We start from the raw sequence: 10,204 nt of genomic DNA on the forward strand, positions 1-10,204 counted from the left end.
AATAATTAATATCAATAAATACAATCAATATTGCGTTGAGGCACTTTGAGTGGAAGTAAATGTCATCTGGTTAAAATAAAACCAAAACAATTAAAATAAAATTAAATAAAATATTGTGGTGATGCACTTTGAGTGCAGGTAATTTGGGGTGAATTTAGTGATTTTAAAACAGAAATTTCAAACCTGGTTAAATTAAATTAAACCAAAATGTTTAAATTAATTAATAAAATTAATAGCAATAAATACAATCAATACTGCGTTGAGGCACTTTGAGTGGAAGTAAAAGTCATCTTGTTAAAATAAAACCAAACCTATTAAAATAAAATAAAATAAAATATTGTGGTGATGCACTTTGAGTGCAGGTAATTTGGGGTGAATTTAGTGATTTTAAAACAGAAAGGGCATGCCTATATTTTCCTACAATGAAACAATATTTGCTGATGAGTTTAATGAATTTTTTTTTTTTTTTTTTGAGATGATAAAAAACTCTTGTCCTGTTCCAAGTAATGAAAAAGTACCAAAAAAGCTGAAATATGTCATTTGTTTAATTGCAAATAATTTGATCCCACACCAACATCAGTGAAAAAATGAACATGAGAATGTGTTTTTTGTTAATTTATTTGAAAATGAACTTTAAATCTAAGAGGGTGCATCTCCTGTGTAGTTTACCACTAAGGGGTTCGGATGACAATCAAATTTGGGAAGCTCCGTCTCAAACTGAAGAGAGGGGTGTCATTTCCAGAGGTGGGTAGAGTACCCAAAAACTGTACTCAAGTAAAAGTAAAAGTACTTCTAGAAATATTTACTCAAGTAAAAGTAAAAGTACTAGTCTTGAACAGTTACTTGAGTAAGAGTAAAAGAGTATCGGATAAAAAATCTACTCAAGTAGTTAGTTACTAGTTACTTTGGGTCATATATATTGAGCCTATTTTTATTTAGATATATAGATAAAATGTATGTAATGTATGTGTCTGTGTATAAATGTATATGTTTCATCAGCCTTTACTCCAAAGTATGTAATTTATTATAAAACCCTGTCTGTTTACTTAAGTAACAGATATAGGTGTCATGCCATAACATATTTTTAATACGACTGACTTTATATTAAATGTGAATTTAACATAAAAAGTTAATGTGATATAAATATTGCTACTAATCTGTCATTGTTCAGAAAGAGAGCAAATAACATTTACATTATTAAAGATCATTTTCACTGACAGTCTAGATTTCAATCACTCTCAGAAACTCCCATTAAAATCACTGAAACTGTTATCACTGCGAAATCATTATCTTAATAATAGATTCGTACACACATCTGCACTTTGTTGTTTCTGATGAGAGAATTCGCCAGAAAGAGGTATTCAGTCAGTGAGCGAGTGAAGGAAGCGCCGGCATTTTAGCGATGACTCATCGGAACACCTCTGATTGGCCATTGCATTCAAAAGCTCAACAGAACCGTCTGTGATTGGTTAATGTGCAGCGCTGTAAAAACGCGTCTGTCTCTGGCTCAGCGCCAGCAAGCGACCACAGATCTAAATTTAGCAGCTGATGTTATGACTTGCTGAACGTACTCGCACCGGTGTGATTTTATTAAAATTAATAATCTTATCTAATCTTAATCGTCTTTTTTGTCTTTTGGAAGCTGCATTCAACTTGACTCCCCTCTGTTATAAGCCACAGACATACAACAAACTAATGTCACAGTGGTATCGTGTACTGTAATCGAATGTAGCCCAAGTTATTACCTGTTAAACAGTAGACAGCACACGCGTTCATCTAATAAGGATCTCCATCGCAAGCAAATAATAGCCTTTGTAGATTTGCTTTCAATTCAGTGCAGTTCCATAGCCCCGTTTTCAACGCTGCTGATATTAAACGTTACAACTCTGAGTGAACCGCTTCAGACGCTCAGCGCGTGCGGCAGGGAACTGTACGACTCATTCAAACTGATTCATGAACCAATTCACTCGTTTGCCAATTGGTTTGATCAAGCCTTTGAACAGAGTTGACTCAAAAGAATGAATCATTCGCGAAGGGGCATCGCTCATTGCCCAGAGAAAAGTAGACGGCGCGTTTGGAATAAACTGAAGCATTTATAACATTTATTGCATTAAGATAAAGTAAGATAAAGATAAAGTAACGAGAGGAGCGTCGCCCACAGTAACGAAGTAAAAGTACAGGTTTTTCCCAAAAAATTTACTCAAGTAAGAGTATAAAGTACCCATCTTTAAATATACTCCGAAAAGTATTAGTTACCCCCAAAAATTACTCAAGTAAATGTAACGAAGTAAATGTAACTCGTTACTACCCACCTCTGGTCATTTCCAAAAGAGCACGCGGCGCTCAAGAGTTTGTAATAGAGACAGAGAAAAGGGCCGTCTATCGCCTCCTGCAGGAGAAAGGAAGAATGACGAGGCTGAGCTGTCCTTTGTGACACCGCAAGCAGAAAGATGGCACAGAGAAAGAGAAAACAGACAAAAAAGAAGCAGCTAATCCGTATAAAAGTGTAAAGGAACTAGAATGATAGCTGAGCCTTGGCTGAAGGAAAAGCAAAAGCTTACAGCACCTGGTATTCCCAGGCGGTCTCCCATCCAAGTACTAACCAGGTCCGACCCTGCTTAGCTTCCGAGATCGGACGAGATCGGGCGTGCTCAGGGTGGTATGGCCGTAAGCGAGTACAACAGTCAAGAGCGACCTATTTAAAGAAGACACACAGGCAGGCCAAAGAGAAACAGATCCTTTTCCACTCAAAGTTTTTTCCAAGTCTTTTAAAAGTCTTCTCTCTTTTTTAATATGAGCTAAATTAAGGGAAAGAAATAAGTAACAATAAAAAATATGCATTTTAATAAATAAATACATTCACAAAAGATAAATGTCGCGCGGTGACGCACTTTGTGTGGAAGTAATGGGGGCCTGTTTCTCAACTTTAACATCAGAAATGTCTTCTGGTTGAAATTGAATTAAATAAAAGTAAACAAATACTGCGCTTACTTTAAATTGAATGTAATTTGGGGGGAAATTGGTCATTTTAAAACAGAAATTTCAAACCTGGTTAAATTAAATTAAACCAAAATGTTTAAATTAATTAATAAAATTAATAGCAATAAATACAATCAATACTGCGTTGAGGCACTTTGAGTGGAAGTAAATGTCATCTGGTTAAAATGAAACCAAATCTATTGAAATAAAATAAAATTAAATAATATAAAATAAAATAAAATATTGTGGTGATGCACTTTGAGTGCAGGTAATTTGGGGTGAATTTAGTGATTTTAAAACAGGAATTTCAAACCTGGTTAAATTAAATTAAACCAAAATGTTTAAATTAATTAATAAAATTAATATCAATAAATACAATCAATATTACGTTGAGGCACTTTGAGTGGAAGTAAATGTCATCTGGTTAAAATAAAACCAAACCTATTAAAATAAAATAAAATAAAATATTGTGGTGATGCACTTTGAGTGCAGGTAATTTGGGGTGAATTTAGTGATTTTAAAACAGAAAGGGCATGCCTATATGTTTCTACAATGAAACAATATTTGCTGATGAGTTTGATTTTTTTTTTTTTTTTTTGAGATGATAAAAAACTCTTGTCCTGTTCCAAGTAATGAAAAAGTACCAAAAAAGCTGAAATATGTCATTTGTTTAATTGCAAATAATTTGATCCCACACCAACATCAGTGAAAAAATGAACATGAGAATGTGTTTTTTGTTAATTTATTTGAAAATGAACTTTAAATCTAAGAGGGTGCATCTCCTGTGTAGTTTACCACTAAGGGGTTCGGATGACAATCAAATTTGGGAAGCTCCGTCTCAAACTGAAGAGAGGGGTGTCATTTCCAAAAGAGCACGCGGCGCTCAAGAGTTTGTAATAGAGACAGAGAAAAGGCCCGTCTATCGCCTCCTGCAGGAGAAAGGAAGAATGACGAGGCTGAGCTGTCCTTTGTGACACCGCAAGCAGAAAGATGGCACAGAGAAAGAGAAAACAGACAAAAAAGAAGCAGCTAATCCGTATAAAAGTGTAAAGGAACTAGAATGATAGCTGAGCCTTGGCTGAAAGAAAAGCAAAAGCTTACAGCACCTGGTATTCCCAGGCGGTCTCCCATCCAAGTACTAACCAGGCCCGACCCTGCTTAGCTTCCGAGATCGGACGAGATCGGGCGTGCTCAGGGTGGTATGGCCGTAAGCGAGTACAACAGTCAAGAGCGACCTATTTAAAGAAGACACACAGGCAGGCCAAAGAGAAACAGATCCTTTTCCACTCAAAGTTTTTTCCAAGTCTTTTAAAAGTCTTCTCTCTTTTTTAATATGAGCTAAATTAAGGGAAAGAAATAAGTAACAATAAAAAATATGCATTTTAATAAATAAATACATTCACAAAAGATAAATGTCGCGCGGTGACGCACTTTGTGTGGAAGTAATGGGGGCCTGTTTCTCAACTTTAACATCAGAAATGTCTTCTGGTTGAAATTAAATTAAATAAAAGTAAACAAACACTGCGCTTACTTTAAATTGAATGTAATTTGGGGGGAATTTGGTCATTTTAAAACAGAAATTTCAAACCTGGTTAAATTAAATTAAACCAAAATGTTTAAAATAATTAATATCAATAAATACAATCAATATTGCGTTGAGGCACTTTGAGTGGAAGTAAATGTCATCTGGTTAAAATAAAACCAAAACAATTAAAATAAAATTAAATAAAATATTGTGGTGATGCACTTTGAGTGCAGGTAATTTGGGGTGAATTTAGTGATTTTAAAACAGAAATTTCAAACCTGGTTAAATTAAATTAAACCAAAATGTTTAAATTAATTAATAAAATTAATAGCAATAAATACAATCAATACTGCGTTGAGGCACTTTGAGTGGAAGTAAATGTCATCTGGTTAAAATGAAACCAAATCTATTGAAATGAAATAAAATTAAATAATATAAAATTAAATAAAATATTGTGGTGATGCACTTTGAGTGCAGGTAATTTGGGGATGAATTTAGTGATTTTAAAACAGAAATTTCAAACCTGGTTAAATTAAATTAAACCAAATTGTTTAAATTAATTAATAAAATTAATATCAATAAATACAATCAATATTGCGTTGAGGCACTTTGAGTGGAAGTAAAAGTCATCTTGTTAAAATAAAACCAAACCTATTAAAATAAAATAAAATAAAATATTGTGGTGATGCACTTTGAGTGCAGGTAATTTGGGGTGAATTTAGTGATTTTAAAACAGAAAGGGCATGCCTATATTTTCCTACAATGAAACAATATTTGCTGATGAGTTTAATGAACTTTTTTTTTTTTTTTGAGATGATAAAAAACTCTTGTCCTGTTCCAAGTAATGAAAAAGTACCAAAAAAGCTGAAATATGTCATTTGTTTAATTGCAAATAATTTGATCCCACACCAACATCAGTGAAAAAATGAACATGAGAATGTGTTTTTTGTTAATTTATTTGAAAATGAACTTTAAATCTAAGAGGGTGCATCTCCTGTGTAGTTTACCACTAAGGGGTTCGGATGACAATCAAATTTGGGAAGCTCCGTCTCAAACTGAAGAGAGGGGTGTCATTTCCAAAAGAGCACGCGGCGCTCAAGAGTTTGTAATAGAGACAGAGAAAAGGCCCGTCTATCGCCTCCTGCAGGAGAAAGGAAGAATGACGAGACTGAGCTGTCCTTTGTGACACCGCCAGCAGAAAGATGGCACAGAGAAAGAGAAAACAGACAAAAAAGAAGCAGCTAATCCGTATAAAAGTGTAAAGGAACTAGAATGATAGCTGAGCCTTGGCTGAAGGAAAAGCAAAAGCTTACAGCACCTGATATTCCCAGGCGGTCTCCCATCCAAGTACTAACCAGGCCCGACCCTGCTTAGCTTCCGAGATCGGACGAGATCGGGCGTGCTCAGGGTGGTATGGCCGTAAGCGAGTACAACAGTCAAGAGCGACCTATTTAAAGAAGACACACAGGCAGGCCAAAGAGAAACAGATCCTTTTCCACTCAAAGTTTTTTCCAAGTCTTTTAAAAGTCTTCTCTCTTTTTTAATATGAGCTAAATTAAGGGAAAGAAATAAGTAACAATAAAAAATATGCATTTTAATAAATAAATACATTCACAAAAGATAAATGTCGCGCGGTGACGCACTTTGTGTGGAAGTAATGGGGGCCTGTTTCTCAACTTTAACATCAGAAATGTCTTCTGGTTGAAATTGAATTAAATAAAAGTAAACAAATACTGCGCTTACTTTAAATTGAATGTAATTTGGGGGGAATTTGGTCATTTTAAAACAGAAATTTCAAACCTGGTTAAATTAAATTAAACCAAAATGTTTAAAATAATTAATATCAATAAATACAATCAATATTGCGTTGAGGCACTTTGAGTGGAAGTAAATGTCATCTGGTTAAAATAAAACCAAAACAATTAAAATAAAATTAAATAAAATATTGTGGTGATGCACTTTGAGTGCAGGTAATTTGGGGTGAATTTAGTGATTTTAAAACAGAAATTTCAAACCTGGTTAAATTAAATTAAACCAAAATGTTTAAATTAATTAATAAAATTAATAGCAATAAATACAATCAATACTGCGTTGAGGCACTTTGAGTGGAAGTAAATGTCATCTGGTTAAAATGAAACCAAATCTATTGAAATGAAATAAAATTAAATAATATAAAATTAAATAAAATATTGTGGTGATGCACTTTGAGTGCAGGTAATTTGGGGATGAATTTAGTGATTTTAAAACAGAAATTTCAAACCTGGTTAAATTAAATTAAACCAAAATGTTTAAATTAATTAATAAAATTAATATCAATAAATACAATCAATATTGCGTTGAGGCACTTTGAGTGGAAGTAAAAGTCATCTTGTTAAAATAAAACCAAACCTATTAAAATAAAATAAAATAAAATATTGTGGTGATGCACTTTGAGTGCAGGTAATTTGGGGTGAATTTAGTGATTTTAAAACAGAAAGGGCATGCCTATATTTTCCTACAATGAAACAATATTTGCTGATGAGTTTAATGAATTTTTTTTTTTTTTTTGAGATGATAAAAAACTCTTGTCCTGTTCCAAGTAATGAAAAAGTACCAAAAAAGCTGAAATATGTCATTTGTTTAATTGCAAATAATTTGATCCCACACCAACATCAGTGAAAAAATGAACATGAGAATGTGTTTTTTGTTAATTTATTTGAAAATGAACTTTAAATCTAAGAGGGTGCATCTCCTGTGTAGTTTACCACTAAGGGGTTCGGATGACAATCAAATTTGGGAAGCTCCGTCTCAAACTGAAGAGAGGGGTGTCATTTCCAAAAGAGCACGCGGCGCTCAAGAGTTTGTAATAGAGACAGAGAAAAGGCCCGTCTATCGCCTCCTGCAGGAGAAAGGAAGAATGACGAGGCTGAGCTGTCCTTTGTGACACCGCAAGCAGAAAGATGGCACAGAGAAAGAGAAAACAGACAAAAAAGAAGCAGCTAATCCGTATAAAAGTGTAAAGGAACTAGAATGATAGCTGAGCCTTGGCTGAAGGAAAAGCAAAAGCTTACAGCACCTGGTATTCCCAGGCGGTCTCCCATCCAAGTACTAACCAGGCCCGACCCTGCTTAGCTTCCGAGATCGGACGAGATCGGGCGTGCTCAGGGTGGTATGGCCGTAAGCGAGTACAACAGTCAAGAGCGACCTATTTAAAGAAGACACACAGGCAGGCCAAAGAGAAACAGATCCTTTTCCACTCAAAGTTTTTTCCAAGTCTTTTAAAAGTCTTCTCTCTTTTTTAATATGAGCTAAATTAAGGGAAAGAAATAAGTAACAATAAAAAATATGCATTTTAATAAATAAATACATTCACAAAAGATAAATGTCGCGCGGTGACGCACTTTGTGTGGAAGTAATGGGGGCCTGTTTCTCAACTTTAACATCAGAAATGTCTTCTGGTTGAAATTGAATTAAATAAAAGTAAACAAATACTGCGCTTACTTTAAATTGAATGTAATTTGGGGGGAAATTGGTCATTTTAAAACAGAAATTTCAAACCTGGTTAAATTAAATTAAACCAAAATGTTTAAATTAATTAATAAAATTAATAGCAATAAATACAATCAATACTGCGTTGAGGCACTTTGAGTGGAAGTAAATGTCATCTGGTTAAAATGAAACCAAATCTATTGAAATAAAATAAAATTAAATAATATAAAATAAAATAAAATATTGTGGTGATGCACTTTGAGTGCAGGTAATTTGGGGTGAATTTAGTGATTTTAAAACAGGAATTTCAAACCTGGTTAAATTAAATTAAACCAAAATGTTTAAATTAATTAATAAAATTAATATCAATAAATACAATCAATATTACGTTGAGGCACTTTGAGTGGAAGTAAATGTCATCTGGTTAAAATAAAACCAAACCTATTAAAATAAAATAAAATAAAATATTGTGGTGATGCACTTTGAGTGCAGGTAATTTGGGGTGAATTTAGTGATTTTAAAACAGAAAGGGCATGCCTATATTTTCCTACAATGAAACAATATTTGCTGATGAGTTTAATGAATTTTTTTTTTTTGAGATGATAAAAAACTCTTGTCCTGTTCCAAGTAATGAAAAAGTACCAAAAAAGCTGAAATATGTCATTTGTTTAATTGCAAATAATTTGATCCCACACCAACATCAGTGAAAAAATGAACATGAGAATGTGTTTTTTGTTAATTTATTTGAAAATGAACTTTAAATCTAAGAGGGTGCATCTCCTGTGTAGTTTACCATTAAGGGGTTCGGATGACAATCAAATTTGGGAAGCTCCGTCTCAAACTGAAGAGAGGGGTGTCATTTCCAAAAGAGCACGCGGCGCTCAAGAGTTTGTAATAGAGACAGAGAAAAGGCCCGTCTATCGCCTCCTGCAGGAGAAAGGAAGAATGACGAGGCTGAGCTGTCCTTTGTGACACCGCAAGCAGAAAGATGGCACAGAGAAAGAGAAAACAGACAAAAAAGAAGCAGCTAATCCGTATAAAAGTGTAAAGGAACTAGAATGATAGCTGAGCCTTGGCTGAAGGAAAAGCAAAAGCTTACAGCACCTGGTATTCCCAGGCGGTCTCCCATCCAAGTACTAACCAGGCCCGACCCTGCTTAGCTTCCGAGATCGGACGAGATCGGGCGTGCTCAGGGTGGTATGGCCGTAAGCGAGTACAACAGTCAAGAGCGACCTATTTAAAGAAGACACACAGGCAGGCCAAAGAGAAACAGATCCTTTTCCACTCAAAGTTTTTTCCAAGTCTTTTAAAAGTCTTCTCTCTTTTTTAATATGAGCTAAATTAAGGGAAAGAAATAAGTAACAATAAAAAATATGCATTTTAATAAATAAATACATTCACAAAAGATAAATGTCGCGCGGTGACGCACTTTGTGTGGAAGTAATGGGGGCCTGTTTCTCAACTTTAACATCAGAAATGTCTTCTGGTTGAAATTGAATTAAATAAAAGTAAACAAATACTGCGCTTACTTTAAATTGAATGTAATTTGGGGGGAATTTGGTCATTTTAAAACAGAAATTTCAAACCTGGTTAAATTAAATTAAACCAAAATGTTTAAAATAATTAATATCAATAAATACAATCAATATTGCGTTGAGGCACTTTGAGTGGAAGTAAATGTCATCTGGTTAAAATAAAACCAAAACAATTAAAATAAAATTAAATAAAATATTGTGGTGATGCACTTTGAGTGCAGGTAATTTGGGGTGAATTTAGTGATTTTAAAACAGAAATTTCAAACCTGGTTAAATTAAATTAAACCAAAATGTTTAAATTAATTAATAAAATTAATAGCAATAAATACAATCAATACTGCGTTGAGGCACTTTGAGTGGAAGTAAATGTCATCTGGTTAAAATGAAACCAAATCTATTGAAATGAAATAAAATTAAATAATATAAAATTAAATAAAATATTGTGGTGATGCACTTTGAGTGCAGGTAATTTGGGGATGAATTTAGTGATTTTAAAACAGAAATTTCAAACCTGGTTAAATTAAATTAAACCAAAATGTTTAAATTAATTAATAAAATTAATATCAATAAATACAATCAATATTGCGTTGAGGCACTTTGAGTGGAAGTAAAAGTCATCTTGTTAAAATAAAACCAAACCTATTAAAATAAAATAAAATAAAATATTGTGGTGATGCACTTTGAGTGCAGGTAATTT

General features: G+C 33.5%; 5 non-coding genes across 5 annotated transcripts; all 5 read right to left on the bottom strand.

Moving 5' to 3' along the window:
* Window positions 1-2,554: 2,554 nt before the first annotated feature.
* Window positions 2,555-2,673, bottom strand: LOC128017912 (5S ribosomal RNA). The gene has a single exon (XR_008184608.1). It is a non-coding gene; the product is annotated as a 5S ribosomal RNA (ribosomal RNA).
* Window positions 2,674-4,073: 1,400 nt separating this feature from the next.
* On the bottom strand, window positions 4,074-4,192 carry LOC128017887 (5S ribosomal RNA). Its single transcript, XR_008184584.1, has one exon. It is a non-coding gene; the product is annotated as a 5S ribosomal RNA (ribosomal RNA).
* Window positions 4,193-5,810: 1,618 nt separating this feature from the next.
* On the bottom strand, window positions 5,811-5,929 carry LOC128017908 (5S ribosomal RNA). The gene has a single exon (XR_008184604.1). It is a non-coding gene; the product is annotated as a 5S ribosomal RNA (ribosomal RNA).
* Window positions 5,930-7,547: 1,618 nt separating this feature from the next.
* On the bottom strand, window positions 7,548-7,666 carry LOC128017888 (5S ribosomal RNA). Its single transcript, XR_008184585.1, has one exon. It is a non-coding gene; the product is annotated as a 5S ribosomal RNA (ribosomal RNA).
* A 1,398-nt stretch (window positions 7,667-9,064) lies between these two features.
* LOC128017889 (5S ribosomal RNA) lies at window positions 9,065-9,183 on the bottom strand. The gene has a single exon (XR_008184586.1). It is a non-coding gene; the product is annotated as a 5S ribosomal RNA (ribosomal RNA).
* Between the last annotated feature and the right edge of the window lie 1,021 nt (window positions 9,184-10,204).

This window comes from Carassius gibelio, chromosome A7 (assembly GCF_023724105.1).
Source record: "Carassius gibelio isolate Cgi1373 ecotype wild population from Czech Republic chromosome A7, carGib1.2-hapl.c, whole genome shotgun sequence".
Taxonomy (NCBI): Eukaryota; Metazoa; Chordata; class Actinopteri; order Cypriniformes; family Cyprinidae; genus Carassius; species Carassius gibelio.